Here is a 14819-nt window from a genome sequence, read left to right as displayed (position 1 = left end):
TAAAGGAATTTTTAGGTTGCCACACTGAGGGAGAAGTGTTACGCCACCTAGTGTCCAGAGGCCATAGCTACTGTTGTGTGCTTCTTGTGCCTAAGGTTGAAAGCAGCCGAGGGCAGAGAATCCTTGAGAAAGACATTTTCTCCATGAGCTCTCGAAACCCCCTCCACACATTTGGGTAAACTAACTGTATTGCGCCTAGTTTTTTTTGTTTTTTTGTTTTTTTTTTTTTAGATAAAACCATACTGTGCAATTGAGGCTACCTTCTGATCTGTAGTCCTCCTGCCTCTGCCTCGGCAGAGCTGGGATTATAGGCTTGTGTTATCACAGCAGTTTTATTTTCTGTTTCTAAATCTGTCGGAGCTACAGGACTTGGAGCGAACTGACGATAATCACCTGGGTGATGACGGGCTCGCAGGAGGAGCTTGTCCTGTGGCTCCGTCACCGCAGATCCACCGACTGCTGTTTGTTAACCACCTCGCGCAGACTGACTCGCTGAGGCCGCAGTTCTCTGAGATAAGTAAGATTTCTTTTTAATTCCCCAATCTCATAAAATGTCGTTGTTGCCAAGAAGGCTGGTGCTAAGTAAGTAAAAACGAAACAACAACAAAGAAGCAAGATTACTTTAAGTTGCGACGAATCTTAAAATAGAAAAAAAAAATCTTAGGTGAGAATAGAGTAACCTGGGGAAGCCACGTTAATTTGAACGTCATGGAAGATATTTTTAAACAGGTGAAGGATGAGAATGAAGTCTAAGAAGACAGCAAAAGAGAGTGTTGGTCCAAGAACAATTTTGTCTTACAGGTAAATGGACTTACAGTATTCCAGCAAGCGTTTTGTAATCTGCAAAACAACTTTTTTCTTATTCCCCATTCAGATACTTTAATTTCATTTACCAAGCAGGTGAGAGTAGAAAATTCTCAGCCCATTTTCCTCTTTTAAGTAATTACATTATGTATCTGTCATTTGTGGGCATGAATTCGTGAGCCGGCAAGCATTGTTGGCAGATCCATTAAACTGTATACACATGAGTTATGAGCGAGTTTGCTTACTAGGTCCAAGATTTACATGTGTCCTCGGGGCTAAGAAATTCTAATGGGGTCTCTGCCGAAAAATTGTTATCTCGTGTGAGATTCCCCAAAGGCGGGGAAGGAATTATTTTATCATCCCTGTGCTTTTTCTCTAATGCGTAAGAGTAAACTATGCGCTGCCGATTCTAAAAAAGAAAATGAATAAAAGTAACATTCACATTCCACAGATGTTTACCTGAGTGTTGAGAAAAACATACTCTGTGAGTAATGCTGCAGTTCTGCTAACCAAACAAAGAACTTGGAAAGAAATAGAAACTAGGTTGGGGATTTAGCTCAGTGGTAGAGAGAGCCCTTGCCTAGCAAGCACAAGGCCCTGGGTTCGGTACCCAGCTCCGAAGGAAAAAAGAAAAGAAGAAGTAAAGAAAATAGAAACCAGGCCACACCCGTGTGTCTATCTGCAATTATTTTTATTAGGACAAACCCCTTGGTATGACTATCTGCTCTGCTAAGTCTGCTCACTGCATCAAACCAGCTACCTAGGACAGGTTCCAAGTGCTCCTTCATTGACCGTGGACTCGCGTCAGATACACCCAGCATAAATTGAAGCTGTTGTGTCAAACGAATTTAATATATCGAACCCACCAAGTGTCGTGGCTTGGCCATACAGTTCATTATAGAGTTTCTGGTGTTTAATTCCATGATCATATGGTTCATTAGGAAATAGGATGGGCCAGTTCTCAGTGTCCTGAGAGAGTATCTTTCTACACAGTGTTAACCTGGAAAAAGTCCTAATTTCAAACCTAAAAGGTAGTTGTTATTAGATGAACTTTGCTTTTGTCAAATTGAAATAGTGTAAGGCCGGAGGTATCTGTGGAGGGAAAGAGTTAAAAGTGGAAACTTGGTTGGGGTATATGCCAACATTATAATACAATGATTTTTAGAGACAACCTTAATGGAAAGTCAGAAGTCAGTAATGAGATTCCCCTAGACATTGCTTTCTGTCCTGAATTCAGGATGAAGATAGGTTGGTGAGCTGTCTATTTGCACATTGCCTGTCAAAAGCATGCATTAAAAAATTATTCAATTAAGAGAAGCCAGCCCTATACAATCAGGATTTCAAAAGGGCCTTAAACAATTCTGATATTAATAGTCTCTCTGCTTGCTGAAAACCATTATTTAATTCTTCTAGATTAAAGTACTAATCCTTCTTAACATGAAAAGAACTCTCATTCATGAGTTTGAGTCCTTTCTGGAAAGACACTTTTGATAGCAAAGAGAAGACTGTGACACTCAGAATGTCTGAGACAATAGGCTAGAAAAAGCCATCCAATAGTTACGTCTTAATCACTGCAAGCAAGCTTCCCCACTTAAAAACTATTTCGTATGTTTTTAATTGAAATAGAAATATATCACTTTCTCTCCTCTCTTTCCTCCCTCCAGCCCCCCCACGTTACCCCCCTTTGTTATTCCATGCTTCTAAATTCAATAGCCATTTTAATTCTCTCTCTCTCTCCCTCCCCGCCTCCCTCCCTCCCCCTCTCTGCAGTTTCTCTCATACACACACGCACGCGCGCGCGCTGGGGGGAGTGTCTTGTGAATGTGTGTACACGTATACATATAAATACAACTTGCTGAGTCCATTTTTGTTGTTTGTATGTGTAAATGTCTTGAGGGCTGATCTCTCTGCCTTGAACAAACCAATAAGGAGGCTGAGCCCTGGAAGAGGCTAATTCTCCCTTTCCTGGCAATCATTAGTTGCTTGTACTTCTTTGTGTAGAACTGAGATCCCAAGGTTTCCCCTCCCATGTTGACAGGCCCATTCATAATGCCATGGTTCCAGCCTTGTTTATGCAGCCATTTTTGGGAGAGATTGTTTCATGGCAGACTCTTCAGCATTCCGGTTCGGACAGTTGTTCTATCCCTCCTCCATGATGTTCCCTAAGCCATAGAAGTAGAACCTGTGGTGTGGATGTATTCTTTGGGACTGGCCTCTGCAAGATTGGTTGATCTTTACATTGTATCCAGTTCTGGGTTTCAGTGATAAAGGTTGTTTTAGATTTCTGACCATCTGGCAGATGAGATCTTTGAGATAGAATTCTTTTTGAGCATATATGGAAAACTTCCAAGTGTCAGTGGCTTATATACTGAACAACTAAACACAAACACATACACACACACACACACACACACACACACACACTTGTATATATATATGTATACATATATATATATACATATACACACACTTGTATATATATGTATATACATATATATACATACACACACACACACACACACACTCAATGATTCAGACTCAGAAACTTTGGTGACACTAATTACAAACAGGCTCAGGGGTAGAGGGATAGCCCAGTAGTTAAGACCCTGTATTGCTCTTACAGAGGACCCAAGTTTACTTCCTAGCACTCAAGTCAGGCAGCCCACAACTTTCTCTAACTCCAGCTCCAGGAGATCTACAATAGGGCTACTGTAGACTGCATAGGCACTCGACAGGCATATATACCTCCCACCTCTCCCCACCCCCATAAACATATACACACATACTTAAAAATAAGATCTGATCACCTACAGTTTTCAGGTTGGTCTTCTAAAGATTTATATATTGTCTTTTTTTTTTTTTTTTTGGTTCTTTTTTTCGGAGCTGGGGACTGAACCCAGGGCCTTGCGCTTCCTAGGCAGGCGCTCTACCACTGAGCTAAATCCCCAACCCCTATATATTGTCTTTATGGGCTAAATTAACTATAAAAATGTCTGTCATTCAATTTGCATTCTGGGAGGTAACTGAGAGGAGAAAAGAAGCTGAATAAGATTTTTAAATATAGTTAAGTCAAATAAAAACCTTTGTGGGGATTCACAGCAAAGTATGGGTGCAGCAAAGAAAGGACAGAGTATGAGGACTGAAGACAAGTGGAAGAACTTGACAAGGCCAAAGGTAAAGTAAGAAAATGCCAGTGAGGTCCAAAACATACAGGAAATCCAGGACTCAATGAGAAGATCAAACCTAAGGATAATAGGTATAGAAGAGAGTGAAGACTCCCAGCTCAAAGGACCAGTAAATATCTTCAACAAAATCATAGAAGAAAACTTCCCTAACCTAAAAAAAGAGATACCCATAGACATACAAGAAGCCTACAGAACTCCAAATAGATTGGACCAGAAAAGAAACACCTCCCGTCACATAATTGTCAAAACACCAAACGCACAAAATAAAGAAAGAATATTAAAAGCAGTAAGGGAAAAAGGTCAAGTAACATATAAAGGGAGACCTATCAGAATCACACCAGACTTCTCGCCAGAAACTATGAAGGCCAGAAGATCCTGGACTGATGTCATACAGACCCTAAGAGAACACAAATGCCAGCCCAGGTTACTGTATCCAGCAAAACTCTCAATGTTAATGTTAACTCTCAATTAACATTGATGGAGAAACCAAGATATTCCATGACAAAACCAAATTTACACAATATCTTTCTACAAATCCAGCACTACAAAGGATAATAAATGGTAAAGCCCAACATAAGGAGGCAAGCTATACCCTAGAAGAAGCAAGAAACTAATCGTCTTGGCAACAAAACAAAGAGAATGAAAGCACACAAACATAACCTCACATCCAAATATGAATATAAAGGGAAGCAATAATCACTATTCCTTAATATCTCTCAATATCAATGGCCTCAACTCCCCAATAAAAAGACATAGATTAACAAACTGGATACGCAATGAGGACCCTGCATTCTGCTGCCTACAGGAAACACACCTCAGAGACAAAGACAGACACTACCTCAGAGTGAAAGGCTGGAAAACAACTTTCCAAGCAAATGGTCAGAAGAAGCAAGCTGGAGTAGCCATTCTAATATCAAATAAAATCAATTTCCAACTAAAAGTCATCAAAAAAGATAAGGAAGGACACTTCATATTCATCAAAGGAAAAATCCACCAAGATGAACTCTCAATCCTAAATATCTATGCCCCAAATACAAGGGCACCTACATACGTAAAAGAAACCTTACTAAAGCTCAAAACACACATTGCACCTCACACAATAATAGTGGGAGACTTCAACACCCCACTCTCATCAATGGACAGATCATGGAAACAGAAATTAAACAGTGATGTCGACAGACTAAGAGAAGTCATGAGCCAAATGGACTTAACGGATATTTATAGAACATTCTATCCTAAAGCAAAAGGATATACCTTCTTCTCAGCTCCTCATGGTACTTTCTCCAAAATTGACCATATAATTGGTCAAAAAACGGGCCTCAACAGGTACAGAAAGATAGAGATAATCCCATGCGTGCTATCGGACCACCACGGCCTAAAACTGGTCTTCAATAACAATAAGGGAAGAATGCCCACATATACGTGGAAATTGAACAATGCTCTACTCAATGATAACCTGGTCAAGGAAGAAATAAAGAAAGAAATTAAAAACTTTTTAGAATTTAATGAAAATGAAGATACAACATACCCAAACTTATGGGACACAATGAAAGCTGTGCTAAGAGGAAAACTCATAGCGCTGAGTGCCTGCAGAAAGAAACAGGAAAGAGCATATGTCAGCAGCTTGACAGCACACCTAAAAGCTCTAGAACAAAAAGAAGCAAATACACCCAGGAGGAGTAGAAGGCAGGAAATAATCAAACTCAGAGCTGAAATCAACCAAGTAGAAACAAAAAGGACCATAGAAAGAATCAACAGAACCAAAAGTTGGTTCTTTGAGAAAATCAACAAGATAGATAAACCCTTAGCCAGACTAACGAGAGGACACAGAGAGTGCGTCCAAATTAACAAAATTAGAAATGAAAAGGGAGACATAACTACAGATTCAGAGGAAATTCAAAAAATCATCAGATCTTACTATAAAAACCTATATTCAACAAAATTTGAAAATCTTCAGGAAATGGACAATTTCCTAGACAGATACCAGGTATCGAAGTTAAATCAGGAACAGATAAACCAGTTAAACAACCCCATAACTCCTAAGGAAATAGAAGCAGTCATTAAAGGTCTTCCAACCAAAAAGAGCCCAGGTCCAGACGGGTTTAGTGCAGAATTCTATCAAACCTTCATAGAAGACCTCATACCAATATTATCCAAACTATTCCACAAAATTGAAACAGATGGAGCACTACCGAATTCCTTCTACGAAGCCACAATTACTCTTATACCTAAACCACACAAAGACACAACAAAGAAAGAGAACTTCAGACCAATTTCCCTTATGAATATCGACGCAAAAATACTCAATAAAATTCTGGCAAACCGAATTCAAGAGCACATCAAAACAATCATCCACCATGATCAAGTAGGCTTCATCCCAGGCATGCAGGGATGGTCTAATATACGGAAAACCATCAACGTGATCCATCATATAAACAAACTGAAAGAACAAAACCACATGATCATTTCATTAGATGCTGAGAAAGCATTTGACAAAATTCAACACCCCTTCATGATAAAAGTCCTGGAAAGAATAGGAATTCAAGGCCCATACCTAAACATAGTAAAAGCCATATACAGCAAACCAGTTGCTAACATTAAACTAAATGGAGAGAAACTTGAAGCAATCCCACTAAAATCAGGGACTAGACAAGGCTGCCCACTCTCTCCCTACTTATTCAATATAGTTCTTGAAGTTCTAGCCAGAGCAATCAGACAACAAAAGGAGATCAAGGGGATACAGATCGGAAAAGAAGAGGTCAAAATATCACTATTTGCAGATGACATGATAGTATATTTAAGTGATCCCAAAAGTTCCACCAGAGAACTACTAAAGCTGATAAACAACTTCAGCAAAGTGGCTGGGTATAAAATTAACTCAAATAAATCAGTTGCCTTCCTCTATACAAAAGAGAAACAAGCCGAGAAAGAAATTAGGGAAACGACACCCTTCATAATAGACCCAAATAATATAAAGTACCTCGGTGTGACTTTAACCAAGCAAGTAAAAGATCTGTACAATAAGAACTTCAAGACACTGAGGAAAGAAATTGAAGAAGACCTCAGAAGATGGAAAGATCTCCCATGCTCATGGATTGGCAGGATTAATATAGTAAAAATGGCCATTTTACCAAAAGCAATCTACAGATTCAATGCAATCCCCATCAAAATACCAATCCAATTCTTCAAAGAGTTAGACAGAACAATTTGCAAATTCATCTGGAATAACAAAAAACCCAGGATAGCTAAAGCTATCCTCAACAATAAAAGGACTTCAGGGGGAATCACTATCCCTGAACTCAAGCAGTATTACAGAGCAATAGTGATAAAAACTGCATGGTATTGGTACAGAGACAGACAGATAGACCAATGGAATAGAATTGAAGACCCAGAAATGAACCCACACACCTATGGTCACTTGATTTTTGACAAAGGAGCCAAAACCATCCAATGGAAAAAAGATAGCATTTTCAGCAAATGGTGCTGGTTCAACTGGAGGGCAACATGTAGAAGAATGCAGATCGATCCATGCTTATCACCCTGTACAAAGCTTAAGTCCAAGTGGATCAAGGACCTCCACATCAAACCAGACACACTCAAACTAATAGAAGAAAACTAGGGAAGCATCTGGAACACATGGGCACTGGAAAAAATTTCCTGAACAAAACACCAATGGCTTATGCTCTAAGATCAAGAATCGACAAATGGGATCTCATAAAACTGCAAAGCTTCTGTAAGGCAAAGGACACTGTGGTTAGGACAAAACGGCAACCAACAGATTGGGAAAAGATCTTTACCAATCCTACAACAGATAGAGGCCTTATATCCAAAATATACAAAGAACTCAAGAAGTTAGACCGCAGGGAAACAAATAACCCTATTAAAAAATGGGGTTCAGAGCTAAACAAAGAATTCACAGCTGAGGAATGCCGAATGGCTGAGAAACACCTAAAGAAATGTTCAACATCTTTAGTCATAAGGGAAATGCAAATCAAAACAACCCTGAGATTTCACCTCACACCAGTGCGATTGGCTAAGATCAAAAACTCAGGTGACAGCAGATGCTGGCGAGGATGTGGAGAAAGAGGAACACTCCTCCATTGTTGGTGGGATTGCAGACTGGTAAAACCATTCTGGAAATCAGTCTGGAGGTTCCTCAGAAAATTGGACATTGAACTGCCTGAGGATCCAGCTATACCTCTCTTGGGCATATACCCAAAAGATGCCTCAACATATAAAAGAGACACGTGCTCCACTATGTTCATCGCAGCCTTATTTATAATAGCCAGAAAATGGAAAGAACCGAGATGCCCTTCAACAGAGGAATGGATACAGAAAATGTGGTACATCTACACAATGGAATATTACTCAGCTATCAAAAACAACGAGTCTATGAAATTCGTAGGCAAATGGTTGGAACTGGAAAATATCATCCTGAGTGAGCTAACCCAATCACAGAAAGACATACATGGTATGCACTCATTGATAAGTGGCTATTAGCCCAAATGCTTGAATTACCCTAGATCCCTAGAACAAATGAAACTCAAGACGGATGATCAAAATGTGAATGCTTCACTCCTTCTTTAAATGAGGAAAAAGAATACCCTTGGCTGGGAAGGGAGAGGCAAAGATTAAAACAGAGACTGAAGGAACACCCATTCAGAGCCTGCCCCACAGGTGGCCCATACATATACAGCCACCCAATTGGACAAGATGGATGAAGCAAAGAAGTGCAGACCGACAGGAGCCGGATGTAGATCGCTCCTGAGAGACACAGCCAGAATACAGCAAATACAGAGGCGAATGCCAGCAGCAAACCACTGAACTGAGAATAGGTCCCCCGTTGAAGGAATCAGAGAAAGAACTGGAAGAGCTTGAAGGGGCTCGAGACCCCAAAAGTACAACAATGTCAAGCAACCAGAGCTTCCAGGGACTAAGCCACTACCTAAAGACTATATATGGACTGACCCTGGACTCTGACCCCATAGGTAGCAATGAATATCCTAGTAAGAGCACCAGTGGAAGGGGAAGCCCTGGGTCCTGCTAAGACTGAACCCCCAGTGAACTAGACTATGGGGGGAGGGCGGCAATGGGGGGAGGGTTGGGAGGGGAACACCCATAAGGAAGGGGAGGGGGGAGGGGGATTTTGCCCGGAAACCGGGAAAGGGAATAACACTTGAAATGTATATAAGAAATACTCAAGTTAATAAAAAAAAAAAAAAAAAAAAAGAAAAGAAAAGAAAATGCCAGTGAGAACGGCAAGGTATATGTGAGACTCTAGAAAAACTAAAGTTGTGTGTTATATATATATGGAAAAGGGCGAAGAATCTTGTTCTAAAGGCACAGAAGCATTCTCAAAATAATAGAAGAAAATTTCCCAGAGTTAGAGGAAAGGACACCAGTGCACATAGAGGAGGCATTTAGGACACCAAACAGGGAAGACCAGAGACGCCCTTCCCTTATCGCATTATAATCCAAACACGAAATATACAGAACACAAAAAGTATACTGAGAACAGAAAGAAAGAAGCACCAAGCCACACACAAAGGCAAGCCGATCAGAATAATCAACTATTAATTCAACGGAAACCTCAAAGGTCAGTGGGTTTGGGATAATGTATTTCAAATTCAGAAGGATAACAACTGACAACCTTGAATACCTATCCCAGGAAACCTGTCACAACTGCAGGAGGGAAAAATCAACTTTGCATGATATCAGCAGACTCAAGGCTTGTGAGCACTACATGGTCTCTATCCTTAAGGGAGCCCAGGGATTGTAAGCTTATTAAAAAATGTAATTAACGTAAGGAAGGAGTTTGAACACAGGTACACTGCATGGATGGACAGCGCCTCTCCCAGAAGACATGGATGATAAAACGAAAGTCACAGTGTCAAATATGGGATGCCTTCCTGTGAAATAATGATCAGGGAGCCCCAAATGCCCCCCCCAAACAGCATGGCTATTGTCATTGTTCTTGCTTGCCCCCACCCCTGAACCATATAATAAGGCTCTGTTGCTGAAAACAACACACTTGGTTGTAGGACATAGAAAAATCCAGCTGGAAGTGACCTGAAAACTTTCTCTTGGCTTGGTAGTTTTCATGGTTACAAAAGGTACTAAGCTGGCCATGGGGGTGGAGATAAGGGAGGATGGGGGGTGAAATTGATGACATCTAACAACAAATGTCAGATCCAAGAACTATTTATTTTATCTCATGCCATTATGTTTTTATGTCCATAGCTCTTAGATTCATTGACTCTGGTCCCCTGAAGAAGCCAAGAGTCATGGAGGACTGAGTGTGTGGCAGAAGTGGTTCTTCACTTCATAGGAGGTGGGAAGCACAGAGTGAGGATGAGGACTGGAGACCAGCCTTCACAGTCACTCTTCAGTGATATACTTCTTGCAAATACGTCTCACCTCCTAAATTCCTAAACCTTCCCAAATACCGCCAGCAAGAAACAATTGCCCAACACGTGAGACTGGGACATCCAAATCTCCAAACCTGGACAATTACACCACCTACACAAGAGATGATGCTTACCAGTCTGAAAGACCAAGCAAGCATTTGATTCACGGATGTATTAGTTTCTGAACTGCTGCTGTAACAAAACACTAGGACCGAAGCATCTTCTAGAAGAAAGGGTTTGTTTTGGCTATGGTGCCAGAGGCATTAAGAGTCCATCACGGTGGAAGGCAGTCAAGGCAACAGGATCTGGAAGCTGGTAGCTCACGTCCTCCAGTGCCAGCTTGAAGTCAAGATGAAAACTGGAAATGGGGTGAGGCTATATCCTTTCAAAGTCCTCCCACAGGGAAGCCATTCCTCCAGCGAGGCCAGCCCTAAGTTTTCCCAATCTGCAACATCAGCTGGACCATGTGTTCAAACACCTGAGCCATGGAGGACATTTCCCATTCAAATAACCACATGAACCCACATTGGTTGCTGTAACAAGTGACGAGTAACATACAGAATGCTGGCTTCTCTTGGATGAGTGGGTTTCCAGTTGCTTCAGTAATAATCAACTGAATTAAACTGAAACGTGAGCAATTGTCAGAGACACATAAATTGAAACCACACTGAAGTACTGTTGCGCTCCAGTTTGTTTTCTTTTAAAAAATAGTCCCTGTGGATTAAAGTTAATTTTTAAACCTGCCACATATGCATTGCATTCATGTGCATTCGTTGGAAAATACAATGTTTTGATACATAGCGGTTTACATAATGTTTGTCAGGTTAGAAACTGCTCTCTCCTCAGACACGCATCATTTACTTCATGATGCAAACACTCAAAATACTTTCTCTTAGATTTTTAAAATGCACTGCTGTGGACGATATTCACCCTGCCGTGCCAGAGTACACCAGAACCTTCTTCTGCCATCTAACTGTGCCTTGGTCCTCACTGGACGACTCTGCTCATCCTTGCATCTTCTATGAGAACAACACTTCTTCAGTACACACAGGAGCGAGAGCCTATGATGCTCACAGTTCCGTGCTGCACCGGCTCCGTTTAGCAATGATGTCCAGCCCATCTGTGTCACTGCAAAGGCCAGGTTTCTGTTATCTTCACAGCCTAATAGTACCCATTGCGGGTACAGACACATTTTAAAGTCCATTCATCGACTAATGCATCCTTAGCTTGTTTCCACTTCTTGCCTGTTGTGAACGGCATTGCAGTCATGTGAGAGCAGATGTCTTCAGCATACTGATTCTGTATCCCTGAATATACATACATTCAACAGTGGAACTGCCAGATCTTTTGATTATAATTATTTAAGGAGCTACCATTTTTCCATAATGGTTTCCATAATTTCCATCAGAAAGAGTTCCCTGTTGTCCACATTCACACCAACTCTTGTTTCTTTCAGTTTTAAAATTAATGATGATGATGATGATGATGATGATGATGATGATGATAGCATTCTAACTGGAGGAAAGTAAGCCCACCATTGCTCTGAATTGTACTTCTCCAATAATTTGGTCTTGAGCATTTTCCCCTAATAATAACTTCTGTGTCTTCTCTTGTCAAAATGCCAACTTATGACTATTATCCATTGTTAAAACAGATCATTTAAGTTTGATTATTGACTTTTAATCTTTTATAAATCCTACATATTAAGTTCTTGTTAGGTGAATAGTGCATAAGTACTTTCTCCTGTGCTGTAGATTCCTCTTCTCATTGTTGGCTGTTGTTTTGCTGGGTCTTTTTAGTTGAAGAGAAGGCTACTTGTCTGCTTGCCTCTTGTGATTTGGAGCTTTATTTAAAAATCCGTTGCCTTGTCTTGACACATTCCCACCATATTTCCTTCTAGGACAGCCATAGTTTAAGTGCTACATGTAAGCCTTTCATCTTTTTTTTTTTTTGAACCATGAGAGATTGACTTATACTTCCATTTGTCTGCATGTGTATATACAAGGTAACTAGCTCTTAGCAGCATTCACTGAAAGGACGGTGTTTCTTTAATGTGTCTTCTTAGCACTTTCATCAAAAATCAGTTGAATGTTGGTCTGTGTATGCCACCAATTTGCACAGCACTCCAAGCTTTCCCCACAGTGTCTGTTTTTCCAGATCAAGAATTAATCTGTGATACACTGGAGACCGTCACCCTGAAGTGTTTGGGTCTTTTGCAGTCAGGTTTGCTATTTCCCTGAAGGTGTGTTACTATCTTGGCAAAGGGTGGTGGCAGCTTTAAGGAATTTCCCAGGGCAGTCATTAGCATTTTTGTTCTTCCTCGCAAGTCTAATGTTAATTTTTTTAAAAAAGGTACTTCTGTATCAATAATAGTTATTCTAATTATGTAGTCGGGATAAAGGAAAATAACTACATAACTGATCTAAAGATGGTCTAGAGTCAAGACTCCATACATGGTCTAGAGTCAAGACTCATCTATGAAAGAACCTACAAAGGTGTTTCTTCCGTCGACTGTCAGAAAGTTGACCTCTCTTGGGCCGGAGAGAGGTGGCTCAGTGGTTAAGAGCACTGACTGTTCTTCCAGAGGTTTTGAGTTCAAATCCCAGCAACCACATGGTGGCTCACAACCATCTGTAATGACATCTGATGCCCTCTTCTGGTGTGTCTGAAGACAGCAACAATATACTTTAAAAACAGAAGTTGACCTCTCCATCGCAGTGGAGAGCTGTCCTGCAGGGTGGAGGGATCGAGAGCCTCTTCAGGAACAGAGTGAAGTACACAGTTGTGATGATGTCGTGGATACTTCCTCAAGGCTGTGCACCTCATCACTTCAATTAGCTGGCTTTGAGTCAGTGGACAAGTTGAGACCTTAGAAGAAAGTAAGAAAATGCAATTTTATTATATGAATTTATACGAAGTGATAACGGCTAGTTACAGAACCCCGCTGACAGTTGTCATTTTGAGAAAATATTGCTATTGTTATACAAATTGGATACTCAGCCAGTGGTGAGCCTTCTACTTTAACCCTAGAAAACATTGGGATCCAATAGCCAACCTATTCACCTTCCCTGCAAGCTAGATCCCTGTGGATGAAGACAATGTGATTACCACCTACTGTTCTTTTTTTTTTTTTTTTTTTTTTTTGGTTCTTTTTTTTCGGAGCTGGACACCGAACCCAGGGACCACCTACTGTTCTTATCTCTTACGGCTCTCTATTACAGATAGCCAGAACATGTTTGAGAGGCACAGAAAACAGGGAGGAGATGTGATTGTCTCCTCTCCTCTAGACTCTTAGAGCCCATCTAGTGTAAGAGGCCCAAAGGGGGACGTGGTTTGCAAGCATCAGAAGGCAAAGCTCAGTAAAGTCAGGTTGGAGCGGAGAACCAACAGCTACAGCTGCTCCTCTGACCGTCACAGTGCCCCTGGCTCTACACGGATTAACTTGGCTTCTGCTTACTGCTTCCCAGCTAACCCCAAATAAGAACTTTAATTGTTCACTAGAATAGGTACAGGAGAGTGTCACCCCTTCTTATGAACAACAGAGTACCCACTGGCATCAGATCAGAGAGAAAACAACTCCAAAAGCCTCAACTGAGTTATGCCTGGTTTTTAAGTCTGGTTCTTCCGAGTGGATGGCTTGGGTCAAACACATTTATATGTTGCTGCATCATCCAAGACCGTAGAAAAGTGGAAGTAAAGGAAAATGGGAAAGAGGTAGAAAAAAGAGGGCACAACGGGGTATATTACTAAGCAGGCCACAATCCCGTACCACTTACGCACTTCATCTACCGGGATCCTAAGACCACGTGACTGCTGATTCGAGATCCGTTGGAGGGTGAGCGGGGAAGAGGGTCCTTTCTTGCTGCCTCCCATCTCCTTTTCTCCTGATTCTCTAAGACTCGCTCCGCTGCTGATTTGAATGGTTGGGCCCTCAACGTATCTTAGGGCATCTCACGCGACAGCAGCAATTGAGAGTCCTTAAGGCAGGAAGTAGAAAACACTGATCTTGTCCAAATGGCATGAACTTGGTGGTCATCACAGTAATGTTAGGATAAAAAGTGAGAAGGAGCACCGGCCCTGACAGGTACAACTTGCACCTGTAAGATACATCACTTACATCAACAAAAGATGGAAGGCAACCCAGAAGGCTATAAAAAGAAGAAGAATAGAATCAAATACATATATGTGTCACTGCAAAAGAAAATAATTTTCTGTGCTTATGCTGCCTGGTTTTATGTTGACAAGCTAGAGTCATCTGAAAGGAGGGAGCCTCAGTTAAGAAAATGCCTCCATAAGATCAGGCTGTAGGCAAATCTGTAGGGCATTTTCTTAATTAGTGATTGAAGGGGAAGGGCCCAGCCCACTGTGGGTGGAGCCATCCCTGGGCTGGAGGTCCTGGGTTCTCTAAGAAAGCAGGCAGAGC

At 41.1% G+C, this 14819-nt stretch overlaps 2 long non-coding RNA genes across 2 annotated transcripts; one reads left to right on the top strand and one right to left on the bottom strand.

Annotated features, from left to right (window-relative positions):
• The first annotated feature begins 445 nt into the window (after nt 1–445).
• Nucleotides 446–11142, top strand: LOC148004707 (uncharacterized). Its single transcript, XR_015624704.1, has 2 exons — nt 446–517; nt 10230–11142. It is a non-coding gene; the product is annotated as an uncharacterized LOC148004707 (long non-coding RNA).
• On the bottom strand, nt 10554–14493 carry LOC134479697 (uncharacterized). Its single transcript, XR_015624705.1, has 2 exons — nt 14177–14493; nt 10554–13264 (listed from the first exon to the last, which is right to left on the bottom strand). It is a non-coding gene; the product is annotated as an uncharacterized LOC134479697 (long non-coding RNA).
• Between the last annotated feature and the right edge of the window lie 326 nt (nt 14494–14819).

The sequence above is a fragment of the Rattus norvegicus genome, chromosome 7 (genome assembly GCF_021556685.1).
Source record: "Rattus norvegicus strain SHRSP/BbbUtx chromosome 7, alternate assembly SHRSP_T2T, whole genome shotgun sequence".
In the NCBI taxonomy this organism is placed as follows: Eukaryota; Metazoa; Chordata; class Mammalia; order Rodentia; family Muridae; genus Rattus; species Rattus norvegicus.
This window is presented reverse-complemented; position numbering and strand designations above follow the sequence as displayed.